The 11,949-nt window shown below is 33.4% G+C and overlaps 1 long non-coding RNA gene across 1 annotated transcript; it reads right to left on the minus strand.

The window, feature by feature from the left end:
* Positions 1–8,950: 8,950 nt before the first annotated feature.
* LOC140969501 (uncharacterized) lies at positions 8,951–10,707 on the minus strand. The gene is made up of 2 exons (XR_012173945.1): positions 10,423–10,707; positions 8,951–9,267 (listed from the first exon to the last, which is right to left on the minus strand). It is a non-coding gene; the product is annotated as an uncharacterized lncRNA (long non-coding RNA).
* Between the last annotated feature and the right edge of the window lie 1,242 nt (positions 10,708–11,949).

Consider the following 11,949-nt stretch of genomic DNA (forward strand, 5'->3'; position numbering starts at 1 on the left):
TCGGCCGAGAGAAAACTATACATGGGGAACTCCGCTACATCTGAGGTGGTGGGCACCGGAAATGTGATATTGAAAATGACATCGGGTTTGGAAGTAAAACTTGTTGATGTACTTCATGTACCGGACATAAGAAAGAACCTCGTGTCGGGGTCTTTGTTGGTCAAACACGGGTTTAGACTAGTATTTGAGTTTAACAAAGTTGTATTGACAAAGAATGATCATTTTATTGGAAAATGATATCTCGATGAGAACCTTTTCAAGTTGAATGTAATGGCTATAAGCCAAAGTGTTGTTGAAAGTAATAAAGATAAAAGTTCTATTTACTTGCTTGAGTGTTCTCATTTATGGCATGTTCGTTTAGGACACGTAAATTTTAATACCTTGCAACGTTTAATGAAACTTGAATTATTGCCTAAACACAACGTCGATCCAACACACAAATGCGAGATATGTGTTGAAGCAAAAATGACCAAAGCGCCTTACCATTCGATTGAAAGATGTACAATTCCTATAGAACTAATACAAACCGATTTTGGTGATTTAAAATTTGTACAAACTAGAGGAGGGAAAAGATACTACGTGACATTCATTGATGATCATAAGAGGTACTGTTACGTGTATCTTTTGAGGTCTAAAGATGAAGCTCTTGAAGCATTCAAAGGTTATAAGACCGAAGTTGAGAATCAACTAGGCAAACAAATAAAAAGGGTTCGAAGCGATAGAGGAGGCGAATACGGAGCACTGTTTGATGAATTTTGAATATCTGTGGGCATAATTCATGAAACGACTGCTTCTTATTCACCACAATCGAATGGTATTGCCGAAAGAAAGAATCGAACTCTGAAAGATATGATGAATGCTATGTTAATAAGTTCAGGACTACCCCAAAACTTGTGGGAGAAGCAATAATATTGGCTAATCACATCCTGAACAAGATAACCCACAAGAAAAATGATAAGTCACCTTACGAGTTGTGGAAATGTCATAAGTCTTCCTACAAGTACCTCAAAGTGTGGGGGTGTCTAGCTGAGGTTGAAATACCAAAGCCTAAACAAGAGCGAATTGGACCCAAAACGGTCGACTGCATATTCATTGGATATGCACATAATAGTAGTGCATATAGGTTTATAGTGCACAAATCTGAAAATGCAGAAATGAATACGGGCATGACAATTGAGTCAAGAATTTTGAAAATATATTTCCTTGTAAAGAAAGGAAAGAAAATGGTTCTAGCAAGCGAAAACTTGAGACAGATCATGCTATACCATTGGAAGGCTCCTCAAAGGAGCAAGATCCAAGAAGAAGCAAAAGGGCTAGAATCTCAAAGTCTTTTGGTCCAGACTTCCATACTTTTATATTGGAGAATGAATCAAAGGACATACAAGATGCTCTGGCTAGCCCTGAAGCTCCTTATTGGAAAGAAGCCATCAACTCTGAAATGGATTCTATTTTACAAAACCATACTTGGGAACTAGTGGATCTTCCACCAGGTACCAAGCCATTAGGATGCAAATGAATATTGAAAAAGAAACTTAGAGTTGATGGAAGTATTGAAAAAAACAAAGCCAGGCTTGTGGCCAAAGGCTATAGACAAAGAGAAGGTCATGATTTCTTTGACACGTATTCACCAGTTTCAAGAATAACATCCATTCGTGTGCTCATTGCTATTGCAGCTTTGCATAACCTTGAGATACATCAAATGGATGTCAAGACGGCATTCTTAAATGGTGAACTTGAAGAAGAAATATATATGGAGCAACCTGAAGGCTTCATTGTTAAAAGACAAAAAAGAAAGGTCTGTCGTTTAATTAAGTCATTATACGGACTTAAACAAGCGCCCAAGCAGTGGCACGAAAAATTTTGACAAGGTAGTATTATCAAATGGATTTAAGATTAATGAGTGTGACAAATGTGTTTACATTAAAGACACTCAAGAATCTTATGTGATAGTATGTCTATATGTGGATGACATGCTAATAATGGGGAATAGCCAAGAGTTGATTAAGGGTACAAAGAAAATGTTGACAAAATATTTTGATATGAAAGATATGGGCATTGCTGATGTAATTCTAGGGATTAAAATGTTTAGAACTCCAGAAGCAATAGTCATATCTCAGTCTCATTATGTAGAAACAGTGTTGAAGAAGTTTAACGCTTATGACTCTACCCATGTAAAAACGTCTTTAGACGTGAATGTCCATTTGGCGAAGAATCGTGGAGAACCAGTTTCCCAACTGGAATACTCCAGAATTATTGGAAGCCTTATGTACATCACTAACTATACTAGACCAGACATCGCTTGTGCGGTTAACAAGTTATGTCGATTTACAAGTAATCCTAGTGATGAACACTGGAAAGCGTTGACAAGGGTGCTTAGATATTTAAAGCACACCTCAGAATATGGACTAAATTACACAAGGTATCCTGCAGTACTTGAAGGATACTGTGATGCAAATTTGATTTCTGACACCAAGGACTCCAAATCCACCAGCGCCTATGTATTTAGCATTGGTGGAGGAGCAGTCTCTTGGAGGTCATCAAAACAAACTTGCATTGCTAGATCTACTATGGAATCGGAGTTCATAGCGCTAGATAAAGCTGCAGAAGAAGCTGAATGGCTTCGCAACTTTCAAGAGGACATTCCATGTTGGACAAGTCCAGTGCTAGCAATCATGATACATTGCGATAGTCAGTCGACAATTTCAAGGGCACAAAACAGTATGTACACTGGCAAGTCTCGACACATTTGTCGAAGACATAATACTGTGCGACAGTTGATCTCTAATGGAGTTATATCTGTTGATTATATTAAATCAAAGGATAACTTAGCGGATCCGCTTACAAAAGCATTAAATAGAGATCAAATGTACTGTCTGTCAAGAGGAATGGGTTTAAAACCTACCAAATAAAGTTTTCATAGTGGCAACCCAACCTTGTTGATTGGAGATCCCAAGATCTTGGTTCAATGGGACAACTAAGTTATGAGAACTTGAGGAATCACTCCTCATTCCTAAGACGATGAGTGAAGTTGTCTACAAAGGTAGTGATGTTAAGTATTGTACTTTTAATGATTCCGTAGCTTGCAAAAGCGGGGTAAGTAGGATACCCTTTTTATAAGGAGATCACCTATGTACGTGTGAGTACGGGCCGCCTCAATGAAACACGTATGAAGCCAAGATGTGTTCCATGGCCAAAACGGACACAACCGATAAAACAAAATGGAAATGGAAGAAAGGTTATCATGTGAGTACAGTTGTCTGGGTTTACATGAACCGCCAAGAAGTTCCAGACATCAAGTTCACTTCGTGGCCTAGTAAATCCGATTGTATTCCACTAGGAAAGGTTCAAAGCCAAAGCCACCTCTCCTGATGTGATAATTTTTCGTATATACTCTCTCTTATGCATCACGAGCATTCATGCATTAATTTCATTCATGTGGGGGATTTTTGGAAAATTTGATGCTTAATGAATGAAAATTAAGCAAATTAATCAATGTGTTTGATTGGAAAAATTCGAAACGAGAACGAAGCTTAATGAACGAATATTAAGTTCAGTGGTTCTGAAATAAACTCGAAACGAGTTCATCGAATGTTGAAAGAACTTCAAACGAGTAGTCGGAACATGTAAGGGACAAAAATTGAAAAAAAAAATTGTGCGTCAATAGTGACCGGCACGGTTCTACGCGCAGCCGCGCGCCCGAGCCTGCCGAGGGCAGGAGCTGGCGCGCGGCCGTGCGCAGTTCTACGCGTGCGTCTGTCGAGCGCTGCCGAGAGCGTCCTTTCGTGTTGTTTTCGTGTCCCTTCGAATTTTCTTGTATTTTTTCATTTCTTTGGCATTGTTTGATGATTGTAATCAGTTACAATGACCAAGATACATCTCCTATGAATGAAAGATCATGTCTTTTCGTTTGAAAATCATTAATATTGATTTTATTGAAAATCAAAAACTCATTCACACATAACATATCATTTGCATATTCTCCTTCTTCCTTTCTTCAACAAGAGAGAGTTTCTTCATTTCCTTGTGATAGAACTTGAATATTTGAGTGCTCATTATTCAAGTGTTGTAGTTGTATCTTGGGAGAAGATTGCCACAAACTCTAGCACATTGTGAGGGCAAATTCTTCTTAAGGATAAAGTGTTCAACACTTGCCTCTACAAGTACATTTTCATTGTTTTCTTCTTGTTTTTCCCTTATATTTGAATACCCAAACAACAAGCACATGAAGGAGATTTATTATTTCTTGGCTTCAAGCAAGAGCTGTCGGTTTTTGAAAGAATTCTAGGTGCATATTCTTTGTCTGAAGGGAGCCAATATCAAGACTTGGCTGCCGTTGGTGCTAGTAAAGAAGCATATATCATCCACATACACACGATTTACCACAACAGATGTATGCCAGGCAACTACAATTTTCCTAGTAAGACTTTGATTAAGAGAAAGATAGAGGCATAGGGCCGTTTCCGAGCCTCAAATCACTTAGGCAGTTGCCGCAGTTCTCTCTGTATTCTCTGCACGTGAACGATTGATAGGTGGAGCTTTTCATTTCAAATTCTACCTTTCTCGAACCCTTGTTCATCTTGGGTTCCAACAAGTTAAAAAAGGTGTCGTTGGTTTGGCATTCGAAGTGGATATTATTTATTGGTGCAGGAATGTAGCATTAGTCGAGGTTCGCGACATAACAAAAATTGTTTCTTTGACCTGTTTTAAGTTGAAGCACTTGGATATTATTCTGTATTTATGATGCATCGACTGTTTACGCCAACGACAACAAATGAACATCTCGAAGAGATGACCCTCTCGGGGTTGCCATATGAATTAATTTTATCATCAGGAAAGCTAAAAACTGAAACAACTCATTGTCGAACGTTGTCACAAAACAAGAGCATTTGCAACAAATGACACTAGAAAACTCATTCTAATAATTTTACATCTAGTAGTATTCAAATCTCCGAACATCCAAAAACAATTTTGTGTATTTTACTTACTATTTTGTTATTTTGATAGCTTGAACGTTCTTTACCTTAAGCCATTTTCTATGTCAAATCATTTCAGTGAACCTCTTTCTACCCAATGTCTATCTGCTGGTTAATTGACATCATACGGACAAGAATTACAACTTAGTGTTGCTAACCCACCGAGTTAATTTTGAAATTGTTGAGATTGTTTATTCACCCCTCTAAACCAATATTTTGATCCTAATAAGTGGTATCATATAAGATTAAATTCTTTTCTCTGAATGTTATTCATAAAATGGCCTCCTTCGACAAGACTCATTTCGATGATTGGAAGATAAGGATTCAGGCTCATTTAGCCACATAATGTGATGATATGTGGTACACCATTACAGACAGACCGATGAAGATCATGAAGGTTAATGCAATTTTTATTGTTAATGAGTTTGCGCCTCAAATGATTGAAAACCCTAGAGCATAATGGAACAATGATGACAATAAGAAAGTCAATTTAGATAATGTGGCTAAATACATACTGTACAAGACATTGAAAAAAAACATCTTTAGCAAAATCAAAATGTGTTCTACTGCCGAAGGCATTTGGGAGAAACTGATTCAACTATGTGAAGACAATTATCAAACGAAAGAGAACAAAATCTCTGTTGCAATACATGAGTTTGACAGAATCAAAATGAAGCCTGAAGAATCTATGTAAGACTTTGATGAATAATCATGATTGAAACGGCTGCTCTCGGAAGAATATAGCAATCGATAAATAGCTCTAAAAGTGATGGGGACTCTAAAGAGAATGAAATTTCAATATGATGGAAATGAGAGAATCCAAGGATTAGAGTAAACTTGAGTTGTATGATCTGTTCGCAAATCTTAAGGCATACAAATTTGAGTTGGAATCAAGAACTGATGGTGAGTCTACCTCAAAACTGACCAATGCACTAGCTACTGCAATAATAAAACCGTTAGTTTAAACAAGAAGTCAACTGAGCAGTTGAGCAATGATGATATGTCATTGTTCATGAAGAAATTTGGCAAGTTTTTAAGGAAAAATCGAAGCAATTTCAAGAGATCTCACCAGAGATTTTATTAAAAAAAAAAAAAAAAAAGAGTCCATTGATGAGGACAACTCTTGTTTCAACCCTAGGAAACTTGGCCATTTCATAGTTGATTGTCCCAAACCCAGGAAGGACGAGAGGAAAACAATTGAAATGGAAAAACTATCAAATGACAAGAAGAAGAGATCCAAGGACGATAAGAAGTCTTTCAATAAGAAAATAGACCAGAAGGTCCTTGTGGCCGAGGACAGTAAGACCAATTGGGCAGATTCTGATTCTTTTGGGTTAGAGAGTTCCAGCAGTGAGAGTAATGAAGAAGAGGTTCAGTTTCTCCTGACTGATGCTGAGCAAGAGTCTACTAGTGAAGAGGTATTTAACTTTAGTTCAACTGATTTTACACGATATGATATTATCACATCACTGTGCAAATGGTCAATGAGTACAAGAGATTTTATCAATCATTCGAGGAAGTCAAGGCTAAGCAGTAGAACCTTCCTGACAAGGATACTGAACCTAACTGTAAACAGTCAGGTGAATTGTCAAGTCTCAAGGCAGATATTTCAAAGCTCAAGACTAAGAATGAGTGAGTACCTGTTGAGTATTAGCAGCTGGTTTCTGAGAATAAAGAAGTTGGCTGAGCTAGTCAAACTCTGGAACAAGTCACAAGTCAGTCTAGATAAGATGCAAGAGCTACAGAAATCATCGTCTCGGATTCATGAGCAATGAAAAGAACTTCTGAGTCAAGTACTCAATCACAACTGAACATGTCCAAAGAGAAATACAATCACTTTGTTAACTCCAGTATGATGTATAAACATCGGGAGTCAACCTCTCAAGCCGAGAAACCTATTGATTCAATGAACAAAGGCAAAAAAAATTGTTATAGGTTATACACTAGAGAGTTCACATGCGCAGAAGCAGAAGGAAAAGCAAAATCTGATGTTAAGATAGTGTTTGCAAATACTTAATACCTAAAAAACACCAAAAATGAATACTTTAATTGAATCATATTTTTTTAGTGATTGCAAATAATTTCTAAAATTCTACATGTTAGAATCGAGACAAAAAATGGATATGTGCATGGATAGATCGACATTGAATTGTCCAATATATGTTATTAGTTTAACTATAGTGAATAACAAAAAAAATGTATTAGGATATATAGCTTTGAGGTTAACAAGTGCTAAGGAGCACCGAAGTCTTGGTATAAACTTATATACTCACTTATTCATGTGTAAAAATGTGTCAAATTTATTCACAAATGGAGTGTAAATAATAAGAAATGGAGTGCAAATATCAAATCTCATAAATGAATTACATAAATTATTATTGACACAAACTATGCTAATTCACGCATAGTATATTGCATATTTTGTATAACAAGTCCGAAATTAGGTACATAATTTGGATATTTGAACATAAATGCTAAGGAGCACCGAAGTCTTGGTCTAAACTTATATGCGCACTTACTCAAGTGTAAAAATGTGTCAAATTTATTCATAAATGGAGTGTAAATGTCAAATCTCATAAATGCATTACATAAATTATTATTGGCACAAATTATGCTGATTCGGACATAATATATTACATATTCTGTATAACATGTCCGAAATTAGGTACATAATTTGGATATTTGAGCAAAAATTCTAAAGAGCACCGAAGTCTTGGTCTAAAATTATATGCGCACTTATTCATGTGTAAAAATATGTCAAATTTATTCATAAATGTAGTGTAAATAATAAGAAATGCAGTGTAAATATCAAATCTCATCAATGCATCACATAAATTATTATTTGCACAAATTATGCTAATTTGGGCATAATATATTGCATATTCTGTATAACATGTCCGAAATTAGGTACATAATCTAGATATTTGAGCATAAATGCTAAAGTGCACCAAAGTCTTGGTCTAAACTTATATGTGCACTTAGTCATGTGTACAAATGTGTCAAATTTATTCCCAAATAGAGTCTAAATAATAAGAAATGGAGTGTAAATATCAAATCTCATAAATGCATTACATAAATTATTATTGGCACAAATTATGCTAATTCGGGCATAATATATTGCAAATTCTATATAACATATCTGAAATTAGGTACATAATTTGGATATTTGAGCATAAATGCTAAGGAACACCGAAGTATTGATCTAAAATTATATGCGCACTTACTGAGTGAGATGTAAGAAAACAACTCTTACAATGCATATGAGTTTTGATCAAGATGATTTCGGTGCCTCTCATAATTTTATGCTCAAACATCCAAGTTATGTACCCAATTTCGGACATATTACCCTATAATTGCGATATATTATACCCAAATTAGATATTAAGTGCCTATAATAATATAGGTAGTGTCCTCTTTTTGATAGATAAAAATATTGAAGTTGTTCACCTTCACCTCTTATTCATTAAGTATTCACATGAGTTTGGATCGAGATGACTTAGGTGTGACTCCGAATTTATGCTCAAATATCCAAGTTATTTATCCAATTTAGTGCATTTTATTTGATAAATATAATCATTGTAAGAAGTTGTTTTCCTGCATCTCACTCATTAAGTGTTCACGAGATAAAAATCATTGTAAGAAGTGAATTTCCAAGATCTTACACATTACTTGGCCAAATGAGTTTGGGTGAACAAGACGGTGGTTTCCCTCCCGGATTATGCCCATATTCACACATTTTATCCCAAATTAAGTTTTATTTATACCGAAAATGAGTTAATTTATGAACATAATAAGAAATTGTGTGTTAATATTTAAGTTGTTAATGACTTGTGTTTGATTGATAAAAATCATACCAATCGATCTGATTCAAATAAGAAAAATGCACTATTATCCAAAACAAACATTCGTTAGTCAAACTAAATCTGAAAAAGTTCATGTAGCCGTCAAGCTACATCTGAAAAAGGTACAAGTTAATATGAACCAAACACCAATGCTTTTCTTCGAGCAAAATGGATTCATCCCCAGATGAAATCTTCACGACTTTCTACCGAACACCCTATTATTGTGAAATAAAATGGTTTTCGGTGATACATGCTCTAACACTATTCATTGTGCAATCTTTTCCGTACGTCCACGCTCCATCATCATCAAGAGCATATTACTCCGCCAATAAACACATGTGAACATAACAATCCATATATATATCCACCTTGTTGTCGACACAAAACTCGATTCGCATCTTCCCCATGTTGTAATCGAACATAATCCTCATATAGTCAACTAATAATTTTGCCTAGAAAAATGGCAACCATCATTTAAATATTAACAAAACATACTTGTGATTTAATGAACATTTAAATATTTAACAAACATGCTCTTGCGGTTCCAAGTATGGTAATGACACGCTCTTAAAAACTCCACACTTCAAAAGTCGTACAAATAACATGTGTAACAATCTAATTAAAATAATGGTTGGTAAAAAAGATAATTTAAGAACTTCATATAATCAAAAGATTGATTTAACAAATTTATTTAACTAAAGGTCAAAATTCACTTTACTAATTTCCGATACGTTTTTTACGAAAATTCTCTAAAGTAAACAAACAAGAACACATCGAAAAAAAACCAGAAATAATTCGAAGACAAACTAGCACGGTTAAAAAAGAAATAAGCAAGAATCGATGAAACCAATATAAATCGAGGAGAAACCAGCGACAAATAAAATTCAGCACAAATCGAATACATACACTGCAACAAAAACAAAACAAAAATAAGTCTAAAAATACAACAGCAATGTGAAAGTGTAGAAATTGATTGCGGCCACTATATATGTAAATGTGAGAAATACAATTGACTCAACAGTGGATGATCATTAAATTAGTGAAGATTTTAAAAAAAAAAAAAAAATCATTAGTGATCATTACGTAACAAAATAAATTGTTCATTCTACAGTCTGAATTAGGACTTCATTCTCAACCCCAAAAAATTGTGCAAATTCATTGTATAAGCAATGGAACAAAAATTGTGACAAATCGAACAAATAATAATATACACAACTAAAATACAGTGACAAATCGACAATACGAATCCAACTAACATAGATAACAAAATAGAAATATGACCAAAATTCACTATACTACTTTTCTATAGACCTTTTAAGAAAATCTCTCCAAATTCAAAATAACAGCAGAAAGACAAGAACAGAGACAACGAGCTTCTGATTTACTGATTCAGAAAAATAAACTAGTTTACAGATCATGAAGAAGTACACGGTGCATCATAACCTTCTAACTTTACAAGCATAAGAATAACAAGTACGTAATGCAAAAAAAAAAAAAAAAAAAAAAAAAAAANTATATATTATATCCAACACAATCCATCACAATTCACATAAATAATTGAAGATATTGAACCAAAATATCAAAACTTGGAGAAAGAAACTCAATACCTTCGTCTCCTGTGTTGCTCCAGCTCGTCCCTCGTAGTCGCCATCTTCAAAACCTTCGTCGGTCGGTGTCACAAGTGAATGGTTTCCTTGGGTCATGGTTTTTATCGCATCAAGTTGAGAGAGGAGAAGCGTGGTGGGTTATAAAAGAAGAAGCGTGCGTTTAGAGAAGAAGAGAAAGAGAGGTAACTTCGTTGGCGTTAGTTACAGTAGCTTCCTTCGATCGGTGGATTTCGCCGGTCGTTCGTTAAGTCGGCATAGGTGGATTTGGTGGCTAGGGATTTAGTTTCTGTCAATAAAAAAATTATTTCTTAATATATTTAGTAATATTACAATTTTCAATGACAATAAAATGGGTTTTTTTTTCAAAAAAAAATTCGAAGTTCTTATGCCTATTGGATAACACAATTGGATATAATTGATAAGTAATATATAATTAATTAAAATATAAAAATTAATAAAATTGTCGTAAAACATATCAAATTCTTTTTCAAATTTCAGTTTTAAAATTAAATTTATTGAAAATATAAATTTCACTTTTAATTTCAAATTTAAATCTAAATATCTTGAAAAAATAAATAGCACTCAAAGATTTGACATCGTTTCCATCACATGATTTAATATCTTGGTTCCATCACACGGTTCATATCAACGAGGTTGTGCTGAATATAATTTGATTGAAAACAATTAATTTTAAAAATGATAAATCTAAAAAAAGAAAGATATATCATTAATTTCGAATGTAAAATGCAATAAATGATTGAAAATAATTAATTTTATGCGATTTTTATTGATATTTTTGTAATAAAGAATTATATATTTTCTTATAAAAAAATTCAAATGTTAACTAAAGAAATTTGAAAATATAAACTTCAATTATTATTTGAATTGATTATATCAATTCCTTTATGAGTTTAAATTTGAATTTAATTCATTTTTATATCAATTTAAATGTAGTCTATGAATTATGTGTTTTTTATGTTCTTTATTCAAATTGAAACTGAACTCAATTGAAAACATAAATAATTTTAAATCATTCAAAAATATATTTAGCGCTTAAACTCTGATTAATTCGTTGATATGATCTACAAGCATATGGAAACAACAGAAATTCAAGTTTAAAATGTATTTTTCATTATCAAAATTTTATTATGCATTTTATTTTTTGATTTAATGGTATTATTTATATTTCCTATATTTTATATGGTTCACACGCACACACATATATATATAAACAAAGTTTTTGTCATAATTGGAAAGTTTGTTGTCAAAAATAATATGTTATAAAAAAAATATCATTATTAATGTAATAACATACCGCATTAATATTTGAAACAAATAACAAATAAATATGTAATTAAATGTGAATTGTTTTCAATTTATTTTTACAAATTCAAATTTAAAGTTGAAGTTTTTTGAAATTATAAGCTACATTTAAGTATCTGTATTGATTATATCATTATATTTAATTTCAATTATGGTTTTAAGTTGTGTGTTATTTTTATAAAATTTATGTTTATTACTCTCTAT

Source organism: Primulina huaijiensis, unplaced genomic scaffold (assembly GCF_012295235.1).
Source record: "Primulina huaijiensis isolate GDHJ02 unplaced genomic scaffold, ASM1229523v2 scaffold42041, whole genome shotgun sequence".
Lineage (NCBI taxonomy): Eukaryota > Viridiplantae > Streptophyta > Magnoliopsida > Lamiales > Gesneriaceae > Primulina > Primulina huaijiensis.